The 27527-nt window shown below is 38.0% G+C and overlaps 1 pseudogene; it reads left to right on the top strand.

Annotated features, from left to right (window-relative positions):
• Positions 1-16212, top strand: part of LOC148014409 (uncharacterized) — a 48983-nt pseudogene extending 32771 nt beyond the window's left edge.
• The last annotated feature ends 11315 nt before the right edge of the window (positions 16213-27527 follow it).

The raw sequence follows: 27527 nt of genomic DNA on the forward strand, positions 1-27527 counted from the left end.
AAATTTCAACACAATTAACTAATGTTATTGAAACAATAAAAAACATCAAGTAGACTTTCTTATTGATATTGGTGGTGCTAAGAAACACCAAGGTAACTACATAAAACACTTTAAATTTCTAACAAGCATATATTTCATAGCCATACAAAAGCCTTTAATGTAAGGGATATATCTATTATGAAAGTCAAAATTAGTCCATATAGAGTTAGCACCTTCTTGTTACATCATGTATATTGGAAAAATACAAATTTTATAGATTTTGTATAAAATATTTAGCTGCACTACCATTTATGAAATGCTTGTGATATCCTAACTCATGAGCAAGTTGCATTGCTTCCATATCTTTCAAAGTAGAGACTAAAGGAGTCTGCTTCAACATGGATAATTGTGAGCTGTTCAATATAAGAGACAGATGATGTGAGGCATTTGTTGAGGATGTTTGTATAATAGATGGTCTCTTGAAGCAAGAAGTAATTAAAGATTGAACATATATACCATCTTTATCAAGCATGGTCTCCTGCCGTGCTGATGATGATGATGAAATACCATTATTCTCTGCTCTAGTCCATTCATCAATGACAACCTTGAATTGAGCATACAATTCATGTCCATATTGAATTGGATCCTGTCCATATCGATCAAACTTGATGACTTCATGTGCATCATGGTATTTTCTTAAGCGAGTCAAGTATGGTAGAAGTTCTTTGATCAAGATAGAGTCTTCACGATCAATATCAAATGTTTTTGGATAAATGCAATTCTAACCAGGATTTGGACATCCTTTGTAAGGACTATCATCTATGAGAATAGTCTTGGTATGCTGACAAACATCTCTATATTGATCCCATACATACTTCAGAGGCTTGAACATTGCTTCTACTCCCATCTTATCTAGCCTATATATGATTTTGAGTCAATGTCTATGACATTGTTCTTGGTCCCAAATCATGAAAAAAGGATACTTCCTTTTTGCATGGATCTTCAAGCACTTAATAACTACCATGACATTCTTATGTAAAGCTGTTGACCAAACTCCCACTTGGAATCTTGCAAATAAGGCTTCAAGAAACTCCATACATCCTGGTCGAAGAACAAGCCATTGCTTTCCCATTTGAAAGCTTTGAACCCTTTTAGACTTAGCAAAGCATCGTTGTAAAAGAAGACCATTGAGATCAAGTATTACACATAATTGTGTTGCATTTCTTATCAAGGAAACATCAATCACATCATCATGCTCTACTATTGTTGAATTTGTTAGATATTCAACCATAGATGTCTTAGTTGAAGTTACAAAGAAGAAAAAGAAGCACATTAGATTCATTTACTTCCTCATCATTCTACCTAATGTTTGAGCTATAAACTCGCATAGAACACTAAAGCAATTTAACTTCACATTGATAAATACATAAATAGGTACTACTTAAAAAATGAAGTCTTAAGAAAAGAGACATTTGACCATGTAGTCAAATCTAATTAAAAGTAATATCATGAGGTGGAAAAAATATATATGACGATTTTTTTGAAGTAAAATCTATTCTAATAAAGTCATTTTTTCATACCTACTTTTTATCGCTAGTTATAAGTATACTTGAGATACTAACAATAGATTCTTGTAATTAGTTGCACAAATTATATTATCATTATAATATTTAACATACTCAATTTTTAAAAAGGCCTTCAAAATGGCATGTACAAAGAAGGTGTTTATTAGTCCTAATTATTAAAAGAAAATTTATACATGATACTTTGATCATGTGATCAAAACTATGTCACATATAAGTGACACATTACAATTTAATTGAGATAAGTTATACTCTATTTGAATACATTTTCATAGTTTCTTCTTAAGGACTAACAAATCGGACTTCGGTGAGAAGATCAAATTCTATTAATAGTGAGACTTGACCATGGGCTTAACCAAATGGTCAAGTGATAATGAAATTTTGAGTGTGAGTGTGGTATGAGACATAGTGAAAAATCCTTGTGGTTATGTAGAAAATGTCATTGATGATTTTGTCCCTAAGTTAATATTGGATTTCTTCTCCATGTAAGTTTCCTATGCAAGGATCATACTCTAGGAACTTTGCTAAGATTTTTGGCCATGTGGTCAAATCCTATTTAATCAAAGAATGAGATTTAGTCCAATATGAGATCCACCTATATATCAATGTGGTTATGTAGCAATCTCACAATTCCATTTGGCCCAGAGTTAACATTTTAATTACTGCACATGTAAGTTTCCCTTGAAAGGAGCTATATTGTAGAAACATTGTCATTGGTTTTAGCCAGGTGGTCAAATCCTATTTAGTCATAAGACTTATCTATAAGATTAGAAATTTTGCCACGGTTTTTTACCATAGGGATTTTAAAGGCTAGTTAAAGAAATGATGCGGTTAATTGTGATATGAGATTCACATATTAAAAAAATATAGCTATGTAGCAAATCCCATAGATATCAATATAAGATAAAGTGAAAAACAATTGAAAGGTGGAGATTTGACCTCATGGCGAAACCTACAAGATAATACGATTTCTATAAACTAGTTTTAACCATATAACCAAATCTAGTTTCATAACCATATGGCCAAATCTAGTTTCATAACCATATGGCCAAATCTAGTTTTAACCATATGGCCAAATATTGTTTTATAGTGGAATGAAAAAGTGGTCTCATGGTTTCCAAGATTTATGAGATTAGATTTGATCATATGGCTGAACAAAACAAGAATGGGTGATTCTTGGATGCTAGCATTGATAACAAAATGAAAGATTTGATCATATGGCCAATTTTTATTTTGTAGCGGAATGGAAAAAGTGGCTAATTTGTGGCAAAATGATATGATATTTATAGGAAGTTATGAAAAATTGAAATGAAAGAAATGCTTTATGGAAACAAAGTGTTTTGTTTGTTGCACAACAAGTTTTGACCACATGGCGAAACTTCCTAAAAATATATAGGTAATCAAGGTGTTCCAACTAGAACATGGTCTTCCTTTTTTGGAGATAATATAGAATATGTTTTTCTTAGAAAAATTTTCCAGACAACCAAATCTAGCATACCCAAAATTTGTGTGATTGAGCCCACCATAGATTTAGTCTTAATTTTTTAGGATCAAATTCCAAAAAAGTGGTTTGTTTGTTGCAAGACAAGATTTGACCACATGGCCAAATTATAGAAAGTAAGGAATTATAAGTATAAACTAGCCTTTCCTTTTGGAAGTAAGCAAGGGTTGATAATATAAGAAAGCATTTGACCAAATGGCAAAATTTCATTCTTGTAGTAAAATGAAAAAAGTGCTTGATTGGTTGCAAGATATTGTGATACTACAAGAGTCCTTATTTTGGCCAAGAGATAGCTTAAGGAGAAGATTTAGCCACATGGCAAAATCTCACAGTATATTGGAAAGAAAAACATAAATTACTTCTTATATTACAAGAAAATATTTGATCTCATGGCCAAATCTCAGATTGTATTGAATAAAATAACAAAAAGTACTTCTTATATTGCAAGAAATTTTTTGACCATATGGTCTAATCTATAAATTGATGAAAGATCGTGATATGTGTTGTTAGAAGATCAAATTACATGCTATGGCAAAATCATATTGAGTATTTTTACGTATTGTATAGCCATATGCTTATTGCAAAATTATAAAGAGTGTAACCATAAAATCTAATGGTAATGCTTTTACTATGAAAGTACAGTATAATGGAAAGTTCTATATAGTAAAGTATAATACAATGTATAAGAACTTGATAAAATGCTCTAATATTATGGAATGATACAAATATAAGGCTAGGTTTAGCCTTGAGGTAAAATCTTGAGGTATATAGCATCACAGAATAGAAAGAAAGGCTAGTATTTTGAAAGCACTCATCATTGATAAAAGCATTGCACAAACAATTTATTCCATATTCACATCTACGAGACTTTTTTCAACATTACACAAATCATATAGTTCATATTCACAACAAAAAGAGTATTTTCAACATTGCAAGAAGTCATGTTTTCAATATTGACGTTGTCGTACTGCTGTGTATTCGAGGTGTGGAATCAACCAAAAAGTTGTGTGTGAGAAATTTGTTACTTTGTACATACTTAGTCGTTGTGTTTGCATTTTGTTCTGCGTGGGCAGTATAGGGAGAGAGGGCTCTCCATTTGTATGATATTATGCAGTATGAGGGAACTGTGCCAAACAAGTTCATATTGACATGTGTTCTAAAAGCTTGTAGTAGCATTGGGGCTGTAAGGCATGATAAAATGATACATGATCAGATAATGAGGACAGAATCCGATTTTGATGTAGAAGTAGGAAATGCACTCATTGATATGTATTCCAAACATGGAGAACCTGCTAAAGCATATGAAGTGTTCAATGAGCTAGAAAATCCAGATCTAGGATCATGGGGGACGCTTCTCTCTGATTGTGGAATTGGATGCATCCCGCAGTGTGATATTGGCACCATCGATCGGATGGAGGACATACTCTCGACCTCGTGATCCACAACCTAGGGGTAGCCTCTAGTGTCCTAATCAAGAGTTCAATCCCACTTAGAGTCGAAACCAATTCATTGACCCTAAAATTACCCTGAGCGAACAGAGAGGAGCAGTAGAGACCCTAGACAATTCTGAGGAGCAGCCAAGGAATGCATCTAGAGCCACATTAGGCTATGAGAAAAAAAGGGGAATAGCGTGAGTTGCATTGTTCATTTAGCATTCACACCCCATATCGATTTTATCACTTAAAGTGTATTGAAAAGTCAAAAGTGTGAATGCACACAATGCATGAAAGAGAGCACCTGTACACATCAAATGAGTGAATTAAAGTTGAGGAGTGTTTGTAAATAATAAGGAACTCACTTAGACCTAACCGTAGGTATGAATCCACTAGTAGGAGAAGACCCTAAAATGTAGCTGAGTGATTGAGAACCCCAAGTGTAGGACCAAGCCAGGACCAACACCATTGGAGGAGTGGATCTACCTAACTTGATCAATCTCATCAACAACCTAGTGGAGCACAAGAGTGTAAACATGGCAGAGTCAAGCACTATCCATGAACGGGACAAAGAGCTTGACCTAGGTGGTTTCTCGACAAAAATCCAATGGCTAGTTGCCAATTAATATCTATAGACCTGAACAAACCACCATGATAGGATGTCTAAGGGAGAGGAGACTAGCGTGGAAAGCTTTACAAGGTATATTGAACTACAATTAGGAGCATCAAGCCAAGAACTTGCAGCAGAGCATAGAAACGTACAAGATTCAATGTGTGCTAGCCCTAGCAAGTAGAAATAGGACAGGCCCTGATGCAGAGAGGGAAAGAGCGTCAGAAGGAGATCTTATGTTGAGTGAGCTTCTTATGAAGCGACTACTAGAAAATACTTCCGCCCAGCAAAGCGCCACTACAATTGCAACCTCGTTGCTTGTAGGATTAGGAGTTAAATTAGGCTTTAAGAGCCAATCAAGAATCCCTATCATGGCTAAGTAGTTAGATAAGTAGCAACATTTAGACCTTGCTATTAGTGTTACCCCTATACTGCATTTAGATTCTATGAGTGCTATTCATTTGGCCAAGAATTCATCAAAATTCCATGAGAACAAAAATCACATTGCCAGGACAAGTCTGTTGAGCTTCTCAAGATCTTGATTGACGAGAGTCCTGGGAATCTACTTACTAAAAGTCTCTCAACAAAATGTTTTGCCTTCCTTAAGAAGATGATGGGTATAGAATGAGATGGCATCTATTTCTCTTCCTATTGTAGTTTATGTACATTTATACTTTGTCATTTTCCTTTTTATCTCCTCACTTGAGGTGCATTTGCCTTGAAGTGGGAGGTTGTTGTGGGTAAAGATACATATGCCTATGCCATCCTCTATTTACTACACACACTTTGATTGCATACCTATACACTGTAGGTGGCAGGCACCCATCACTATCACTATATTCTTTAATTTTTTAGTGACTATAACACCATATTGGGGAATATGGGAATTTTCCATAAGTTTAGGACACATGGTCAAATCTCTGGATTTGTCATAACTTGAACACTATAACTCCAAATCAAGCACTCTATAGCTCAATAGATTGCATTCTTCAAGTGCTTTCCAGTTATAGGTCGCATCATATGGTTTTGAGAAACTTATGGGCATGTTATCCGGGTGCCACCTTTTTAGTATTCAAAAAATGGGAATTGGGAGATCCCCAAACTCACTAATATTGTGTTCTATTGAATAAAGGAAGGTTGGTCACATATAATGAGTGTTGGAGTTTCTATATACAATGCCTCTCTCTCTTGCTCTCTTACTCCATTTTCCATAGCATTATAATGATGATAATGATAACTTTAACTTTCACTTGGGCTTTAACTTTCTTGATTATAATGATGATGATCAAAGCATTATGCAAGTTTGCAATGTAGTATATGTATGTTTAGCTTTTTATGTGCAAATGGAGCATCACTTACATGTATAGATTATGATGAAATCAATACTTCTATGTGCAACCATTTTACATATCTTTTGCAATCTTATGTAAATGAAAGTAAAGGGGATAGCCAATTTCCTAAGTTGGACTTAAGCGATGCTTCCTTGATGTCATGAAATTGTAGAATTAAAGAAAAGCTAGGGAATCACTGGTTTCAACTATGTGCTTCCTTGACGCCATGCAATTTGTCAAATTAAAGAAAAGCTAGGGAATCATTGATTCCAAGTAGAATCTCCCTAATTATTTTAATACCAAAAAGCAATGCATCTATAGGGGCTTTTGTAAGTCTATTTATAAACACATTTATAAGCGTGTCTATTTTCACAACTACATGCACTTTTAACTTTCAAAGTTAATACAAATATAAATGCAAGTTTACTAATGTGTGCAATAGGCCATATAGACATGCCCATAAGTTTTTTTTCATAGTTCATAAAATTAGTTTTTTGTTCACTAGCCTTATCCATTGTAGTGGAAACAATCAACCTAATGTCTCCCAAGCACCCTAATTCATGCAGATAAGAGAGGGGGATAAGAAGCTTCCTAGAGCTCTCCAGGATCCATTTCATAGATTGAAAAGATCCAACACATGTAAAAAAATATTCCTTGCTAGTGTTCATTAAAGTCCTAATGGAACCACAAAGCATTATGAAAAGCCAAGCACTATAACTTGGGTGCCACGAGTGGTTGTTGAATCCTTAGTGATGTTACCATGGTTACCATTGACATATGACCATTGAAATGAAAAATGTTTCATTGTATAGTCTTAATATTTTGTCTATGTGTAATTTGATAAATGCTCCTAGGTATGTGACCATGTAGAATCCCTGCTCATCACCCCTCTTCTCATCACAATAGCTACAATTTTTGTGTGTCTTGACTTTATTAGCTTATCAGTGTTAGCATTATGATCATTTCACATGCAAACATATCTAGAAGACATGATTTACAAGTCCTTCTTCAATTGGATGTTATTGTAAGCATAGAAACAAATGATTGGGACACATAACAATTTGGAAAAGACATTTGAGAATGGTTAGTGGCATGTGAGCATTGAGTGTGAACTCTACATGTACTATAGCAAAGTAGGCTAGTATAGAGTGCTCAAATGTGCTAAATGTCCTTCCCAAAATTGCCATGATAAATCATTATAATCACTTCTTGGTGCTATTCACTCTATAACATGTTGGTGTTTGGGTACTCCTTCTAACTATATAAAAAATGTAAGTGTAAGCAAGACTAGACATAGGCTAGGCTAGATGTCAGAGATGGTATAGGTGAATTACACCTAGCATAGGGTAAGCAGTGGTGTAGTAGGCGTAGCATAGGTGTAGCCTATTACACGTGTAAGCCATTCATCAATATAATCCATGTTTAAACAATGCCTACACCATGCGTAGGCCAAGCGTTACATCACTTGTGCCATGCTAGGCTACACTAGACTAACCTAGCCTAGTAGACTACACATACACATAGACCTATGTCTAGTCACCTATACATGGCCTATGCCATTTTTTATGCATAGATTAAGCCATGGGTAACCTATACCATGTGTAGGCTAGGTGAAGGAAATTCATAGGCTAGGCACAAGCATAAGCATGACATAGGCTAAGGGCAAACACTAGACCTATGCTTAGTATACACCTATACCTAGCCTATGCATATATCTAGCCTAGCTTTTGTAGCATTGCCTATGCCATGTGTATGCATGGCTTATGCCATGTGTAGACTATGTCATGTGTAGGCTAGACTAGGTGTAGGTGTAGGTGTAGGCTAGATGAAGGCCATGCATGGACTTGGCCTAGGTGTAGGCTACGCTAGGCATGGCATAGACTAAGGGCAAGAATGGGCCTTTGCCTAGCATACATCTATGCCTAGCCAAACACATGTGTCTAGCCTAGCCTACCCTAGCCTACATATATCCCTATGTGGCATACACGTATGTCTAGCCTAGCCTATGCATACACCTATGCCTATCCTGGCCTAGCCTATACATAGCCTCTACATAGGGCCTATAATGCCATGTCTATGCCTAGCCTAGCCTAGCCTATGTATATGCTTACATCATGTCATGTATATGCATATGCCATGTGTATGTTTCTCTGTATGCCATGTTGTGCATATGCCTTTGCCTATGTTAGAATGTTAGACTGCAAGCATATTATTGTTGTTGGAATGTACATCTATGTACATTGCTAATGCTAATGTGTTGCATTTTTTGTAGATGTGGCTATTCATTTTATTGCAAAAATGGATGTATCTAGGGTCTTCATCTTATAATCCAAACCCAAACATTGAAAGGGATAGCACAACACACAGACATGCTAATGGCAAGAGTAGAGGTATTTTTTGGGTGTCCTATGTTACTAGAGCTATATGAGTATATGAGTAGCCTTTGGACTTCTCAGCTATATATAACCACATACTTCCCATTGATTGGCCCTTCAAGATCACAGAGCCCATCTAGGCCATTAATAATAGCGTTGTTTGCTCACATTGTGACCACTGTATAATCTCCATTGGTGATGTTGCCTCAAGAGAGTGGTACTAGCTATGGGCACCACAAGTCCAAGGGGAGAGCTCAAGGTAGAGGTTCCTGGGAGGCTGTTTTAGCAATTAGACTCTCTCTTCACCACTAGTTCAAGTTGATAAATACAAACCACTGGCAACCCATAGAGAGGAATAAATGTTTTCGCATGATGTAAACTAAGGTTGACTAGATAGGTTAGTGTCTTCTAAGACCTAGACAGAAAGGAGGTTGTGAGATATATGTATTGCATATTGTATGGTACTTACAGGAATTTCTTTAAGGACTTTGCTTTGAAAGACATAGGTCTACTCCAAGTTACCATCTTTGTGAAATATCCTAGTTCCAAGCATGTGAGGTTCATGGACTACTAGACAAAAGAAAAGGTTAGTTCTATAGAACAAGAGGGCCTTAATTAAATAGAGAGTAGTAGAAAATAAAAGAAGAGAACAAGAAGGTTTGGGTCCTACACAAATATCATAAACTACCCCATTTGAGGAGCAAAAAGAACCAATAAGAAGGGTCAGGTCTAGGATTTTCAACCCATAGTATAGGGAGGTGCGACAAATCTAGATGGAAAGTGATAGGGATTGCCAAATTTTAGATTAGAAGGTGTTGATATGCAGGAGGTTGAGTTTGTAAGAGCACCACAAGTGGCACACATGTTCACCAAAGCATTACTGATGAGTACAACATATTTCTCCAACAACTTTGATCTCACAATCTCATCACAAATTTGTTCACCCTTATTGAGTGCTTCTACACAAGTATAGGATTTCAATGCACATGTAAAGGTGACTGAATGTGGAAAGTGACCTTCGTGCTACATCTTATCAAAGAATTTTAGAGCTTCATCATCATGGCCATTTTGTGGATATCCTGCAATCAGTGGAGATCATGAGAATATATCCATGAACAATACCTTCATCAGGTACTTCTTCTGCTTTTGTAAGAGCACCACATTTAGCATACATAGTTATTAAAGTGCTTGTAGCATAGGGGCTTATTTGAAGTAATGTCGTTTGTGAATGTCCTCATGTAGCCTTGTGCCCTTGAATAGATTGGTTTGCTTTGCCCAAGCCTTCAAAATTCCAACAAAATGGGTAGTCTCCTCTCAAAAGATAGCTCCTTTCTCCTCTTGAGGCTCCGCTTCGTTCAATTCAAGCATCGACATTGATTCATTTTTCTAAGCTCTTCAAAAACCTAGGTTGGATTGTATTGGAAATCCAACCACAAGGCCTCTATTGTCACTTTTTATGCTTGAAATCTAGAGACCTTTGCACTGGCCTACGGTTGCAATGGGGTGAGAGAAAAATCCGTGTCTCTATGATAGCTCATAAGATTTCATGTTTTGTAGAGGTTGAATACGTGATGATGAGATATATTGAGGCAAATTAACTCACTATTGTAATTGAAAGGGGAGATACCGAGTGCAAGACCATCTCTCTTACTAAGACTTGTAGAAATTCTAATGGTAAGAATGATGATCTGATTGATGATAATGGTGAATCATGATGATGATGATACCTCCTCTCTTATGTCTCTAATTGTAGGAAAGGATGGAAAGAATTTGTCTACTATCAAGCTGTGAGGTGGCCATTTGATGGTATAGTATGCATTAACCGAAAATCAAGGACTACCTTTTTGGAGGTAACTAAGTATTGTATTATTATTAATGGTGTCAAAAAAAATATCTCGGTTACAAAATTGAAAGCCATTTGGCTAGCTAACTTAGCTCGTTATTGCTAACGTGATTTTTTTCACAAAGTCCCCTAAAATACCACCAAAATTTTGGCCATATTGCAGCCTAGACAACTTGCCCATCTCCTTCTCCTAAAAGAGGAGTTTAACACGTTGTCATGCTGCTATAAGGTCACAGTGTGAAAAACTCTAGAGCGCTGTCGTGTTGCTGCGCATCCGAGTCGTATACACCTCCATTTCTTTTGTTGTGCATTTGTGTTAATTTCCGCGTGTGATTCATTGATGTGTGATGCATTTTAATAATCCGTATCCAATGTATATATTCCCTTAGTGCATGCGCATGATTTTGTTTGGATGCATGATGTGCGTGTATTAGAAAAATATGAAAAACTGATGCCAAAGGATCTTTGTCCTGCTGCTATTTGGTCTAGCTCTATGTGCAATGACAGCCTTGGTGCAAGTGTTTTGGAGATATGCTACAAGAAGGATATTTAAAGGAGGAATCAGAGTTGCTGCAAGATATGCCTCTTGCAAATAATCTTGGTTGCTTGGATGTCAATGTTGAATTAATGAAAAAGGCATGGTGACATATTACTAGCACAGCAAGGCTTTGACAAAAATTATGCTCATGTCAGACTTTTATAATGGTACCAAAAATTATGCTCATGTCAAACTTTGACAAAAAGGTTTACTGTACCAAAGAAGAATGGTACTTTGAGATTTATTCAGGATATGCAGCCCGTGAACAAAGTGACAATCAGGAATGTGGGAACAGGTCCAGTTGTGGATGAATTTGCTGAGGCTTTTGTAGGACGAGCCATCTATTCACTAGGTGACTTGTATTCAGGTTATGATCAGTTTCAGCTTGCCTTGGAAAGCAGGGATATTACTACTATGCGGACACCTATTGGTCTTGTGAGGATGTGTACCTTGCCACAAGGTGCTACAAACTCAGTTGCTCATATGATGAATGCTATGCATAGAGTTCTTCGAGACTATATTCCGCAGTATACCATGCCATTTCTAGATGATGTGCCTATTAAGGGTTGTGCAGAAGAAGAAAAGAATGAAAGTCTTGATTTGCGTGGATGTAGACAGTTTGTGGCTGATCACTTGAATGCTTGTGAACAAATATTGACACGATTAGAGGAGGTAAATTTGACACTTTCAGGGCTGAAATCTGTCTTTGTTGTTAATGAAGTCATCATAGTTGGGCATATGGTTGGATATTATGGCAGAAAGCCTTCTCCTGCAAAGGTGGATGCCATAAACAGGATTGCAGAGTATTGCTCGACTACTTCAGAGGTGCGGAGATTTGTGGGAGCTTGTGTATTTTACATGATTTGGATTCCTCATTTTGCTCATATTGCAGATGTTCTCTATCAGCTGCTTCGAAAGGGGCAGAAATTTCATTGGGATGAGAAGCATTCAAAAGCCATGCGTAAGCTCAAAAAGCTGTTGCAATCAGCTCCTACTCTACGCAAGGCGGATTATCAGTGTGGACGGCCGATCATGTTGACAGTTGATACTAGCCCTATTGGCATAGGTTGGGCTGTGGGACAGGATGATGCTGATGGAAATAGGTATGCTATCCGCTTTGGAGCTAAAGTTCTTAATGAGCGACAAAGGAGATACCCACAGATCAAAAGAGAGTTGTGGGGAGTAGTCACTGCACTGAAGTGTGACAAAGGATATTTTATTGGAGCTTCAGTTGTTGTGGAAACAGATTGTTTGCCTTTGCTTGGCATGATTACTAGTTGCTCGACTCCAGATATAGCGATGCTTCAGTGGATTGCCTATATCAAATCATTGAATCCAGAATTTCGACACATAGCAGGGAAAGATAATCCAGTTGCTGACATGCTTTCTAGAGCGAGAAATGAGGATGAGGAGTCAATGCTTGCAGAAGATGATGAGACAGAGTTTGCTGCTTCTATCCTTATTCATGATTGTCATGTATCTACTGTTGAAGCTTTTATTGAAGAACTTTATATTGATGAGTGGCTACAAATTGGACAGTATCTAAGTTCATTGACTCGAAGAGCTGATTGGACAGATGATGAATTCAAGAAAATCAGAAGGAAGGCTTATGGGTATTTCTTGAAAGATGGTTTTCTTTGGAAGCATCCAAGAAAGAGAGGAGGCTTACCCTTGAGAGTAGTTTGTGATGTAGCGATGCAAATACAGATTATGCGAGAGTTTCATGAGAGCTCATGGGCTGGACATAGAGGTGTGTGGGCTACCTATGAGAAAATCAAAGAAAGATACTGGTGGAAAGGGATGTATAAAGATGTTTCTCATTTTGTGGAAACTTGCAGGGACTGCCAGCTTTACTCTTTAGTGCGACATCATGATGAGCTGCATCCGACTTATCCACTATGTATGCATTACAAGTGGGTGGTAGACTTGGTTACTTTGCCAGTGGGACTTTGGCAGATGAGATATCTTGTCTTGGATAGAGAGGATCTTACAAACTATGTTGAAGGTAGACCGTTGCGGACGAAGACCACCACTATAGTATGTAAATTCTTGTTGGAAGAAATATTTTGCAGGTATGGATGTATAGGCAAGATTACAGCTGATCGTGGAGAGCTAGATGCTGATGAAGCTAGAGAATTCTTCTCACGGCTTGGGATTAAATTGGCTCTTACTACTGCCTATAATCCAGAGGGAAATGGCAAAAGTGAAAGAGGACATCCGCCAATAGTTAAAGCATTGGCAAAAGCTTGTAAAGGTCGGATTGGAGATTGGCCGAGATTACTACCTTTTGCATTGTGGGCTGATCGCTCTACACATAGTGTGACTACTGGATACATGCCTGCGGAGTTGATGTATGGGCAAAAACCTGTCATGCCTACTGAAATTTGTGCTCTCACTTGGAGTGTTCTTCCGTGGCATGAGGATTTATCAAGGGAAGAGTTGTTAGCCCTTCGGATTCGTCAACTAGAGAGAAGGGCAGAAGATGTGCAGCTAGCCGTTGACCGTTTGAAGGCAGCCCGTCTCAGAAATAAGGACAGGTTTGATTTAAGGCATCGCTTGAGGCCTAAAGCCATAAAAGAAGGAGATTGGGTTCTAGTCTACGACAGTAGTCTAGAAAATCAGCATAGTAGTATGAGAAAAATGGTTCAAAGATGGTTTGGACCATATGAAGTGAAGCAGGTTTTTGACAATGGTACTTATGAGCTAGCTGAATTAGATGGAACAGTATTGAGGGTGCCTATTGCTGGAAAACGAGTCAAGATTTTCAAGAGAAGAGAAGATGAAGAATATGCACTTGAAGCATTGACAGAAGAAGAGCAGATAGGTGAAAGACAAGCAGAAGAGACAGAAGACATAGATGATGAAGCCGATGGAGAAACAGGTCTACTAGAATCAGAAGATGGACTTGACCTATTTGTGGACTTGAATGATCCTGGATAGTTGGCACATCCGGAGGATGCGCAGGTTTAGAGGGGGTGGATGTCGTGTTGCTGCGCATCCGAGTCGTATACACCTCCATTTCTTTTGTTGTGCATTTGTGTTAATTTCCGCGTGTGATTCATTGATGTGTGATGCATTTTAATAATCCGTATCCAATGTATATATTCCCTTAGTGCATGCGCATGATTTTGTTTGGATGCATGATGTGCGTGTATTAGAAAAATATGAAAAACTGATGCCAAAGGATCTTTGTCCTGCTGCTATTTGGTCTAGCTCTATGTGCAATGACAGCCTTGGTGCAAGTGTTTTGGAGATATGCTACAAGAAGGATATTTAAAGGAGGAATCAGAGTTGCTGCAAGATATGCCTCTTGCAAATAATCTTGGTTGCTTGGATGTCAATGTTGAATTAATGAAAAAGGCATGGTGACATATTACTAGCACATCAAGGCTTTGACAAAAATTATGCTCATGTCAGACTTTTATAAAAGTGCTGGAATGAGGAAGGTCGCTTGCCTAATTTTGACATGTGAACAAGAAAAAGAAAAACTAAAGATAGAGGAGAAAAGGAAGGGGAAAAGGAGACTAATTGGGGGAGAGAATTCGAATGGGGGGAAAAAAGGAGAGAAAAAGCGGGAGGAAGTTACGAACAAGGGCAGAGAGAGAGCACAATTTTCTGTTACGAAGGCCTGCAGCAGAAAGAGGAAAAAAAAAACAAGAATGGGAGGATTATGATGGCGACACTATGAATCACAGATAGTCATCTGGAGCTGTGTATCATGTGACATCTCACAGATATGAAGTTCAAACTCTAGATCAAAGCACAAACAGGCAGAGAGACGAAGTAAACAATGAAGCCGGCCTCGGTCATCAGGCCAGGAGGAGTGTTTATAGCAGAGGCCCTACTTGCATAACAGCTTAGAGAAGCTTCCCTTTCTCAGGCAGAGAACTGAGCATGACTCGTGGGTCCGCTTCCGGAGGCTCGGCTGCAGCCTTGCTCTCAATTGCACAGGCTATCGCTGCTTGTGATGGGGTTTAGATGTCATATGCCGGTGATGCTGCTGTGACTATAGGTGAAGCATTGCGGCCAAATGTGGTGGACAAAACTGCATTTTGCGGTGGCAAGTCGCTGTCAAATGTGGCGAATTCAGAGGGGAAAAGTGCACTTTGAGCTGATGAATCACTGTCTACTTCGATATCGATGCCAACGGCATTCTGAATGTCTCCGCTGAGGATAAGACGACGGGCAGAAGAATAAGATCACAATCACCAATGATAAGGGGGCGGTGAAGTCGCGAGTGACGGTTTCCCTCGAGGCATCTCCTTTCCTCAATCAGATTGTGGCACCCGGAGACGTAGTGCTGGACCTCTCCAAACTCAGCCTTGCCACACTTCGATTGGAAGGGGGCCTCCGTCAGGATAATGATCAGATTGTGGCTACCAAGGCTGGGAGACTCAAATTCATAAAACCGAACAAGCTTTGGGTGGAAGGCTCACAAAAGCGTTATATTCCAAGTGCAAATGATATTGTCATCGGGCTTGTTGTTGATCGACGTTCAGAGAGCTTTACCATTGATATTGGAGGTCCAAGCTATGGAACTCTTTCTATCTTTGCATTTGAGGGTGCCACTAGATGCAATGTACCCAGCCTTCAAGCAGGTTCAGTGTTGTACATGCGAGTTGTGAAAGCTAACTATGACATGCCGCCTGAGCTTTCATGCATTGATGCCACTGGTAAATCAACAGGCTTTGGACAGTTGAAGAATGGTTTGTTTTTTTTTAAATTGTTCAACAGGACTTGCACGAGTGCTGCTGAGCAGGCCCACCTGTCCTGTACTCGATGCACTCGGCAAAAGCTTGTCTTTTGAAATTGCTGTGAGTCTGGATCAATAGTCCTTCGGTATCTACAGTAATCCTTGTTTCTAATGCCATTATAAATGCTGAGTTCTTGAGTGCTGCTCAACAGCAAGTGATGGTGCTGAAATTGCTACAAAGGGTACAATGATTTTGAACTATTGAAATGCTCGTGTTGCTGGAGATCCACCAGTTTCCTCGTGATCAAAGTAATTCATCTTCTAGAACTGGGTCTTTCCTTGGAAAGCAAATCTGAAAGAGCTCACAGTTTTTTTTAATCGCATGATGCAACCAACTTCCATGTTGCAAGTATCCCAAAGGCTTTGTTTAGGCTGAAATTTCAGTAACCCAGTTCCCATTCTCAGCAATCCTCTCGACAGAGTTTTCATCTTCAAGCATGGCATACTACAGCTGAACGACCACGTGCAAGGCTTTACTTGGTGTTGTACTTGTTCGAACCAAAATTTTGAGCTGTGGCTATGTTCTTGACAAGCAATATATGATCTTTGGCATCAAATTTTGAGATCTTCTTGTTAGCCTCTTTCCTTGCTGTATCTTGAACCCCGAGTTTTGCAGCTCTTGCACGATCTCTTTGATAGCGCAGCTTTCTTGTTGATCTAGAGAGTGAATGCCATATTAGTCATTAATGTCAGTGTTCTAGTGTGGATGTTTCAAAAATACAAGACTTTTAGACAAGTTTAGCCAATTTTTAATATTTTAGATATTATCTATTGTAAACACCCAAAAGCTAGAGATAACTTCTAGAATAGAATGACACGTAAAAGAAAGCATGTAGCTTTTTACCATTTTGGGAGGATTTTACGTAAAAATAAGATTTGGCAAAATCATGCGACGCGAGATCCTAGTTTTCAGGTAGTGAATAGCACTTCGAACTAGGAGAAGGAGTGATCTAGCAGAATTCTAGCCGAGTGTCCTAGTATTTTACTGCCCGTTTTGGAGCCAATGGAAGCGTCAGATTGATGGTCTTAGCAACAAAGAGGAAGTTATTGTTTTATGCACGTTTTTGTCTATAAGAGATTCATCTTCTCACAATGTAGAAATAAATTGAAAGGCTTCACCTCTATGAGTATTCTTCTACATCTTCTATTTCTTTAAGCCCCTTCTCTTCCATCTACTCCTCTCCCTAAATCTCCCTTCACTCTACTGTCTCTTATCCTCGTGGTAGAGTTTCGACCCCAAACACTTCGACAATAGTGAACCCGACGTGAAGGTCAGCAGTAGGTGTGTAAAGATGGGGCATTCTTTTGGTTCAAGTAGTGGTGATGCTTTACAATACATGATTGCTTCTTTGCTACAACAACAGCAGCAATAGTTATTGTTATAACAACATATGCAAACTTAGTAGGAAGCATAAAAGATGGATTTCTTAGCTGTGAATGCATTGCAGGTAGTGGGACAGGAATTGAAGTAGTTTAAGGGTCAAAATGTTTCGACCTTCATCCGATTGTATTAAGAAATGATGTTGTTTCATGGGGCACCATACTATGCATAGAGCTGATATTTCTCCCGTTTCGCCATGCATGCATTACATGATTAGATTGATGAGTTACATAAAAGAGATGCTAATCGGGAAGCTTTGAGAGAATATTTTTTCTTAGAAGATGCAGGATTGCTAACTAAAAATACATTTATAGATTGAATTGAAAAGCCCAATAAAGGGTTGGCTGCTACAGCTTTGCTCCGTGAATTTGAAAGTCAGTATGCGCATTTGGATGCCAATAAGCAGTAATCATTGGAGAGTCAGAAAATTGATTTGTTTCTAAAGGCTGCAGATCCTATTCTGTAGGAGAAGCTGATTGATCCATTAGAAGATGCCTCTTCTGAAACGAGACTGAAGTTAGATTGGGCTAATGTAATTGAGTAAACGTATATGTTGATAAAGAGAGAGCGGATGAAATTAAGATGGGCTATAGGCGCCACACTTGCTAGTGCTCAAAAGGGGGATGAAATTGCAGCCAATGCGCCTGTAGATATGGAAGAACAACCGACTATACCTATTGGTCTAGCTTTTAAAGGTGATCCTGTGGATGAATTAATCAAAGGCATGCATGATTTGAGGCTGAATTTGATAGAAATCTATGCTTGAAAGGTCAAAATGTTGGATGTCAAGATAGAAGAGAAGGGTCGGCCAAAGGCCATATACAGAAGGATACAAGAGGAGATGCATTTGGTGTGACAACTTACAGCATGAAAAGTAAGACTGTACAAGGCTACTGTGAAGAAAAATGAAAAGGTTAGTCTTTTGGAAAGATGGAAAAATACATGCAACATAAATTGGTCTTCCAATTGAGCCAAATTTTGGAAATGGTGGCATGCAAAAGAGATTGGAAGATATGGCTGCATGGATAGTATTTGTTGCCATAGATGCAGCCACATATGGGTTGAGAATTGAAAGGACTAATGAAACTCCTAAAGGAGGCATTGCTAAAGAAAAATCTCGCGTTTGGATACAAGCATTAGATTGCATGGAAAAAGGCAAAACAACAAAGTCTGAATTGGTTGATGCAAGTCAAATTATATCAGGGAAGAACATGATGGAGTGCATAAGTGGATTCATTTTTAACCTATGCTTATTTGACTAAGGTTCGTAATCAAGAAGCTCTTGTGGAAGAAAAGAGAAGAAGAGATGAGGACACTGCTGGTCCTTCCTCTTTACGCCCATCTAAATGCATAACTCAAAGTAAAACGGAGCAGCAAAAAGATGTTGAAAAAGCCATACTTGAGAGCACATTATGGAGGATGCATCTCAGGAGAAGAAACAAGAAGGAAAGAAAAGGGGCAAGCAGCTCTGTTATAGGTTACAATCGTATCCTAAGCTTGCCACAAACCTTAAAAAGGTCTTGGAAGATCACATACTTGGCAATAGAGTGGAATTCACACTTGGTGAAGTTCTTGGAATCGCATAGCATGAATTTCATGATGCAATCATTGATATGCTAAAACGAAAAAGATAGTTTGATAATGAATTTTTGCAAGCATTGATGCAAGTTGACAAAGACATAGAGAAACAACTTCATAGGGAATATGATGATGCATGTAATGCTGATTTGGAGTAGGTTGATGTTGAAAATGGGTTAAATGGGAGTGTAGACAACAAGTTTGTGGCTAAATTTGGTCTTATGGGCAGTAGTAAGCATAGAGAGAAGGCTATGTATAATGGGGATATCCATCAACAAGCACATGAAGAAGAAGATGCTCATTTTATTCCAAGACGTAGTCATTATTCACGAACGCATTTGACTCATGCTACAACAGAGACACTTGTTAAAGTGGGAGAAAGAGAAATGCCTTGCATAGCTCGGATCATGGTTCTAAAATCAATGTTATGGCACGCATCTTGTATGCGAATGGAGGTTGGCCGATTGATGTAGATCCAGGATGGTGCATGGGAGAAACAAACAATTCATCAGGGGATCTTTATGCAGCTTGTTCGAATGTACTCATGACTATTAGAGATGTTAGGGATCAATATCATTTTTTAATGCAGGATTCATGTAGTTATCTGGTGATTTTGGGGCAGCCCTATATTTCAGAATCAAGGCTGGAAACAAAATCCTTGGATGATGATTCTTCATATGCTCGAGTTTGGAATAAAGATAATACAAAGGCAGTAAAATTTCTTACTATTTGTGTGAATCATCCCTGCAATAGAGATAGACTGCGGGATAATCCTATGGCACTTAATACACGAGAGTTTAAGGGTTTTACACAACACTAGTGTAGGTGGACGCTATGGCAGTGCCTCTAGGAAGATAATTATGCTTTCAAGAAAGGAAAAAAGTGTGTTTGTGTCTGGATTGTAGGAATGGACAACATGTAGTCTTCACTGTTTTAAGAATATTTCAGTCATGTGTAGGGCTGAAATGAAATATGTAGGATGGGCTGAAAAAGAGCTGAAGACATATGGTTTGATGGCTCCAAATGAAGGTATTTCAAGGCTATTTTCAAGGCTGGTTGATGTTGATATACTGGGGCTGAAATTTCTACAACAATTAATGCTGAAAACAAGGCAGAAAAAGAGGTTATTTATAATGACACTTTAGAAATATATGAAGTCATTCAAGAGTTTGCTAAGCATGAATATAAGAATATGGAAGAAGAAGAGGTATAAGATGAAGACATTGATATGGTAGAGGATACTTCTTCTAACAAAGTAGATCCATAAGACTTTGGCACATACCAGAGGATGTGCAGGTTAGGAGGGGGTGGATGTCACGCCATTACGTAGTCACAATGTGAAAAACTCTAGAGTGTAGCTTTCTTATTGATCTAGAGAGTGAATGCCATATTAGTCATTAATGTCAGTGTTTTAGTGTGGATGGTTCAAAAATACTAGATTTTTAGACAAGTTTAGCCAATTTTTGATACTTTAGATATTATCTCTTGTAAATATCCAAAAGTTGAAGACAACTTCCAGAATAGGATGAAAGAAAGTATGTAGCTTTTTGCCATTTTGGAAGGATTTCATGTAAAAATAAGGATTGTGAAATCACGCGACGTGCGATCGCAGTTTTTAAGCAATGAAGAGCACTACAAATTGGGAGATGAAGGAGTGATCTAACAAAAATCTGGCTAGGTGTCCTTGTATTTTATTCCCCTTTCAAAGCCAATGGAAGCATCAGACTGGAGGTCTGAGAAACATAGATGAAGTTATTGTTTTATGCACATTTTTGTCTATAAGAGATTTATCTTCTCATAATGCAGAAATAAATTGACAAGCTTCACCTTTATGAGTATTCTTCTATATCTTCTATTTCTTTATGCCTCTTCTCTTTCGTCTACTCCTCTCCTTAAATCTCCCTTCACCCTATTGTCTTTTACCCTAGTGGTAGACTTTCGACCTCAAACGCTCCGATAGCGTGCCTACCATCTCTCACGTAGTGTAAATCACCTAGTTATGTTAACAACAAAATTTTGAGAGTAGTGATATAAAATTTTTGGTTGTGAAGAATTAATCCCCATTGACTCAATTTGGAAAGAACCTCCCTCCAAATCTAGGGGGCATGGAAACCATCCGAGAACAAGTATGAAGGCATTTTCACTCCTCCACAGATATATAGGCCATCTAAAATACCTCTATTCTTTAATTGTTAACGTATAAAAAGAGCACCTGAAATGAGATTCTAGCCAAATCCTCTATCTTTGAGAGGAGCCCTAATGTTCCAAAGATGAATAAGTGTCCCCCTCAATCTCAACATCTGACAATTCAATGCTCTAGATCCTGCAAATGTGGCTAAAGTCAGGTCTACACCTTAACAATAGCTTCCTTACATGAGTGAAAGACAATGATTGGCTAATCTTGTTGCCTTCTATGCAGAGAGGGGGTGCTGTCCATACTGAGATTCGATTTACTACTACACCATTGTACCACTTCTATTTTGACCACTATCCAAGATAGTTTACAAGGTTGAGTGAGTTAGGCAACCTCTTGATTAGCATCCTCCAACACTTCTAATCTACCTTGATGTGGCCAATGCCTAATTTTAAGGACTCTTTTTTTCCCAAGATCCAAAACATTTAACTCATAAAGTGGGCTAGTTTACTCAATATAGTAAGCCACATAACTTAAGTAAAGTGTGGCTAATTTTTTGGAGCCATGCATCGCCTTGACATGCACCATTTCACTAGCATATGCCCTGAAGGGAAATGCTAATAAAATTGCAAGGAGAGGCAACAACTATGGATGCTTTGCCTCACCTGACAAAAGCACATGTGTTGCCTATAATCCTCAAACTTGGAAGTTGTTTGGATTTTAATATGAGCACAAGGTAAATTCATATTGATGAAAAGCTATGATAGAATACACCCCCTCCCCCATGCTAGTTGTAAATATTTATCTCATGAGAACATATATGCCTTTAAGTATTGATTCCCCTCTCCCCATCTTCCCCCAACCCATCCCCTTCCTATAATCCTCAAACTTGGAAGTTGTTTGGATTTTAATATTAGCACAAGGTAAATTCATATTGATGAAAAGCTATGATAGAATCCACCCCCTCCCCCATGCTAGTTGTAAATATTTATTTCATGAGAACATATATGCCTTTAAGTATTGATTCCCCTCTCCCCATCTTCCCCCGACCCATCCCCTTCCCTCCCCCCCGCCCCGCCTCCCTAAAAAAGTTTACTTTTGAAAAATTTTGAATAAAAATACTCCCAATGAAATTTTACATGAAGTGCATTTATGAACCCCTTCTATTTTTGGAAAACTGTAAGTCAACATAATAAAAAAAACCCTTTCTTTTGAACTCATGTGGTATATTACATGTTCAATAAGGTGACCCCCTCCCCTTCCTCCCCCCCCCCCCCCCCCCCCCCGAGCTTCACACAAATGTTCAAAGGACCAATGTTAGCAACAATTAAGAGACTTTGTGTCTTAATGCATGTTTCATGTATCAAGAAGGCTTATGGGTCGTTGAGATAAAGAAATCAATTTTATATATATGTGTGTATATCCATTTATTTGGTCTCATGAGTTCATTATTTTTCTCCCATCTTTTTTTAAATCACTTGTATCTCCTTTCTTTTTCACTATCTTCCTCTGTGTTTGTGTGTGTGTGTGTGTGTGTGTGTGTATAGTTACATGTGTATGCATGAGTATATGCATGTAGATATATGTATGTGTGTGTTTAATACGTGTGTTTCCATTCATGTGGTCTCATAAGTGTGTGTCCTATCTCTCTCTCTCTCTCTCTCTCTCTCTCTCTCTCTCTATCTCTCTCTCTCATCATTTTTCTTTGGTCCCCTTCCTTTTTTTCTTCAGTACCTAGTCTCTCATTTTATTCACATCATATATATGCATGTTGTATATATGTGTGTGTACATGTGCATACATATGTGCATGCAAATGTGTATTTTTGCAAATATATATTTGTGCATGGATGTATATGTTTGCATGTATATATATGCATGCATGTATGTGCATGTATGTATATCCATGTTTCATAAGTCTATATCCATTCATGTGTGTGTTTAATACATGTCTTTCTATTCACTTGGTATCATGAGTGTGTGTGTCTTATCTCTCACTCTCATCATTTTTCTCTTATCCCCTTTCTTTTTTTCCAAAGTCCCTTGTCTCTCATAGTTTTAATCTCTTTCCATTCATTTGGTATCATAAAAGTGTGTGTTATTTCTCGCTCTCATCATAAAAGAGTGTGTCTTATTTCTCGCTCTCGTCATTTTTCTCTCATCCCCTTTCTTTTTTTACAAAGTCCCTTGTCTCTTATATTTTTTTCGCTCATTCTTTTTACCTCATATATATGCAAATGTGCATTTTATCAAGTATATATTTGTGCATGGATGTAAGTTTGCATGTGTGTATATGCATGTATGTATGTCTATGTTTCATAAGTTTGTATTCATTCATGTGTCTATTTAATACATGTGTTTCCAATCATATGGTCTTATAAGTATGTATGTGTTTTATTTCTCCCTCTCATCATTTTTCTCTCATCTCCTTTGCATTTCTCTCAAGTCCCTTGTCTCTCATTTTTTTTCTTCATATATGAATGGTGTATATGTGTGTGTGTGCATGTGTATGCATACGTGTATTTCAACAACTATATATTTGTGCATGGATATATATGTTTGCATATGTTATATGCATGTATGTATCTCCATGTTTCATAAATTTCAACAACTATATATTCATGCATGGATATATATGCTTGTATATGTTATATGCATGTATGTATGCCCATGTTTCATAAGTTTGTATCCATTCTCTCTCCTGTCCTTTATTTCCTCTCCTCTCTCTGTCTCTAGATTTTTCTAATCTCTGTGTGTGTATAGGCATGTGTGCATATGTGTGTACGTCATGAGTGTATGTGTTTGCACATATGTGTGCATACATATATCTATGAGTGTGCGTATATGTTATGTATGTATTATTATATATATATAATTGTGGGCGTTTTGAGAATATGTACACATTACATGCATACATTTAACCATTAAAAATTCATTTCTTTTTATAGTGCATGTGCATTTGTGGATGTTTTTAGAGTACACACACATTGCATGCACATGTTCAACCATTAAAATATCATTTCATCTCATATCTTCAATTAGAAAAGAAATTCATCTATAGAGAGAGAGAGAGAGAGAGAGAGAGAGAGAGAGAGAGAGAGAGAGAGAGAGAGGCATGAATTGCTTTTTAAAGGCTCATATTTAAATCTTTTTATCAACATATCACCTTTCAAAATAAAACCCTTATCTCTTACATATCCATCATAATAGAGAGAGAGAGAGAGAGAGAGAGAGTCCACTCAAAATTTTCAAAGACTCACCTTCCCCTTTTTCCTCATTAAATTGCCCTTTAAAAAAACCCTCTTATTTCTTGAATACCAGACCTCTCTCCTTGTGCCACATACGCATGGGGGGGGCGTTCACCTTGATTTGGGAGGCACCTAAGCAAACCTTTAAGTAATAAATAGTAAACATAAACAAAGGGCTAACTTCGGTATGTTCACTATGAGCTTTCAAGTTTCTCTCCATCTCGCTTTCACTCAACCCCATAATCTTAGCCCTTGGACACACTAAGAAGTCTCTCTCCATTTGCTATTTAAGATCATGAATAACCCTTCTTCACGTATATGGAGGTTTGAGTTCTCCTTCCATAATTTTACTCTCTCTTTCCTTGCCTAAGGGAGTGATCTTACTTGATGTAAGGTGCACCATTGTAATGATCCTTGTAAGTTTAATGCATTTCACTTTCTACAAAACTCACAATCATCAGTCAATATTCTATTTCTAAGTTATTCCTAGTATTCACAACAAAAAGGATAAGTCAGGCTTATTTATTTTTTAGGAACCACATTGTGATGCAACAACAAAATATTTTTTTAACCTAGAAAAGAAATCATAACAATCTACATGTATTTCGAATCGTGTACTTGCATATTACTTCTAATCCACATTATAAAATGCATATGCAACTATGTAACTGATCTATTCAAGTCTTGGCACAATGATAGTAAAAGATCGCCCTGTGCATGAGATCAATGTGGGACCTTTGAACACACCCTTATTTTTTTCAAGGGATTCAACTCACAAAGTCAATGACTATCTCTCACCTTGTCTTCTCACATTCATAAAATATAACAAACTAATCTATCACTCCTTGGATGATAGATTGATTTGAGGTAGTCATAGTGAAAATGCTAACTAAATTTTAGTCATCTACCTTGTTAAGTGTTGCTCCATGATCCACATGACTTGCTCTTGGCTCATGTACTTGCTTCCATTCTTACCCATGGAAAAAGAGGAGTTGTTGCATGTAAGCATAAGGCAAAGAAGAGAAGTAGATAGCTTCTCACTACACGTCACTCACTCTCTCAATCACAGACACTATTCCTCATATACACAACTCACCAAGATGGGATGTAGAAGAAGGTGGAAAGAAAGAAGAGAGATTCACTACTTGTTCCTCGCTCGTCACTCTCTCACACATGCCCTCTCCTTCACTCTCACACAATAGGCAAATGAGTATAAAGAAAAGGCCAACTTGATTTAGCACATATATGAATAGCTTATTCTATCCTTTCTCATCCTTTAGTTCAAGTTTATAGGGTTAGGGTTTTCACCTTCCCCTCGGGCATCCACCCTATACCCAAGTCACTTGACTAGTATCCCTTAAAATTCATGCACCTCTCCTAGTCTAAGCTTTACTCCTATTGTGTAAATTAATTTCTACACACTCTTACTTACAATTTGCACAGGAGAGAGCCCTTCTCTTAATTACTCACACAAAATATCCAAAGTTAGTAATACAATCGCTTTCTTTCTTTCCAAAAAGTTGTGAAGACATGTTGCATAATGTGGTTAACAATGATCGAGGCTCTATATACCATGAGATTGGCCTTGTGGGATAGTTGGGAAGTAGTTGGCAGTGACGTGCTGCGATAATTGCATGTAACAAAGATAAGTAGAAGGAGATGACAAGTTCTAAATCGCCTTCTTCTTCATCCATGCTTTGCATAATATTGTAAGTACATAGTTCGTGAATTTTGCATGCAATAGCAAGAAAGCCAAACAAGGATTGCAATATAGAGAGAAGAGTAGACTCCTCTAGAGTGAAGTGTGTCGGAGTATCTTTGATCTTCATGAGTAGCTTAGCTTGGGGTGATGATTGTGAAATTTGATAGCTTCTAGATAAATAGATTATTTAATTGATAGAATACAAAGCTTGGCCATAAGTAGAGAATATGTAAGTTTGTTGTGTCATAGTTAGTAGTATAAAGGTAACAGAGATCGCATAAAAGTAACACACAAACTAAGATATTTCCATGAGGTAATGTGGAAGAGGTAGTTGTAAAATATAGGTATTTGTCTTGAAGAAGCATAGAAGTACATACACAAGGGGAAAGAGAACAACACATTTGACCTTGATTGAAGGTGAGGCACCCTAAAATGAAGGTGTAGCTCTAAAATGTATTTTGGTGATGAGGAGCCTTCACGTGTAGGACATGAAGGTGCAATTGCATTTGTGATGGGTTTTCCGAATGGGGTAGGTGAAGTAAGGCAATCAAAGCTTGCTTGACATATTCTAACAAGGTGCTGCTAGTAAAAGTAACCATGTGGGGCATGACTCTTACATGTAGATATCTTACTTTACCTTTTGGGCACCTTTTTGTTCTTGCATGTTCAATGCTCTTTACTAATTTGCCTCTTTGTATTTGCATGTAACTATTGCTTACTACCTTCACATTTCGAAAGAAACATAGCACTTGTTGGCATTCCATTCTCTATCTTTATTTTTCTTTCCATACATGGCTAGACAGTTCGCTCAACACTAAACCTTTATATTTTGTTGGGTCGACTTAAAAGTTGGAAAACCAACATATTGTGGATGGCACAATGCGCGAACTCCTATAGCGAATTATCTTCTTTAAGGCTCATCTGCACGTACTTTGGGTGGTGGTCCGTGACAATTATCAGCCGTGTATCTCTATCTCTCTTTAGTCGCTCTCTCGATCTAAAAGGGCCTGTAATAAGAGGAAGCGTCGCGGCAACTTTCATGTCCCTGATCGGACGTAAGAAAGCCTAAAGGTATTACGTTTTCCTGCATTATACGGGGCGCTTTGTGGCTCCCCCCGGGGCCCCCTATCTCTGTCTGTCTGTATATATGCGCTCAGCATTGCAGACAAACACATGCACGCAATTTGTTGCAGTACACAACACCAGTTGTGGGAAAACTTATATGAGAGAGAGAGAGCTTGTAAGTCGTACCTTGATACGTACCCGTAGGTACAGAAGGGACACGCAGGAAGCGGTTAACCTCCAACAGTTGGGATGCTCCATTGCTCTCACTGCTTCTTGTCTCTCGAGTCCCATCAAAGCGCTACTTCCAGGAAGTTGCGCCACAATAATACAGTTGATCAATCAAAGGCCCCCGCCCCTCTATCCTATATTCCAGAGACCCCTCTATCAATTCTCTCTTTTATAATATGATAGCAAGGATAGCTATTATCACCCCATTCTCATCGATACACCTCATAATATCTATCAAAATCAAAT

The sequence above is a fragment of the Lygodium microphyllum genome, chromosome 25 (genome assembly GCF_053477565.2).
Source record: "Lygodium microphyllum isolate KBCC chromosome 25, Lygodium_microphyllum_v1.1.10, whole genome shotgun sequence".
NCBI classification, from domain to species: Eukaryota; Viridiplantae; Streptophyta; class Polypodiopsida; order Schizaeales; family Lygodiaceae; genus Lygodium; species Lygodium microphyllum.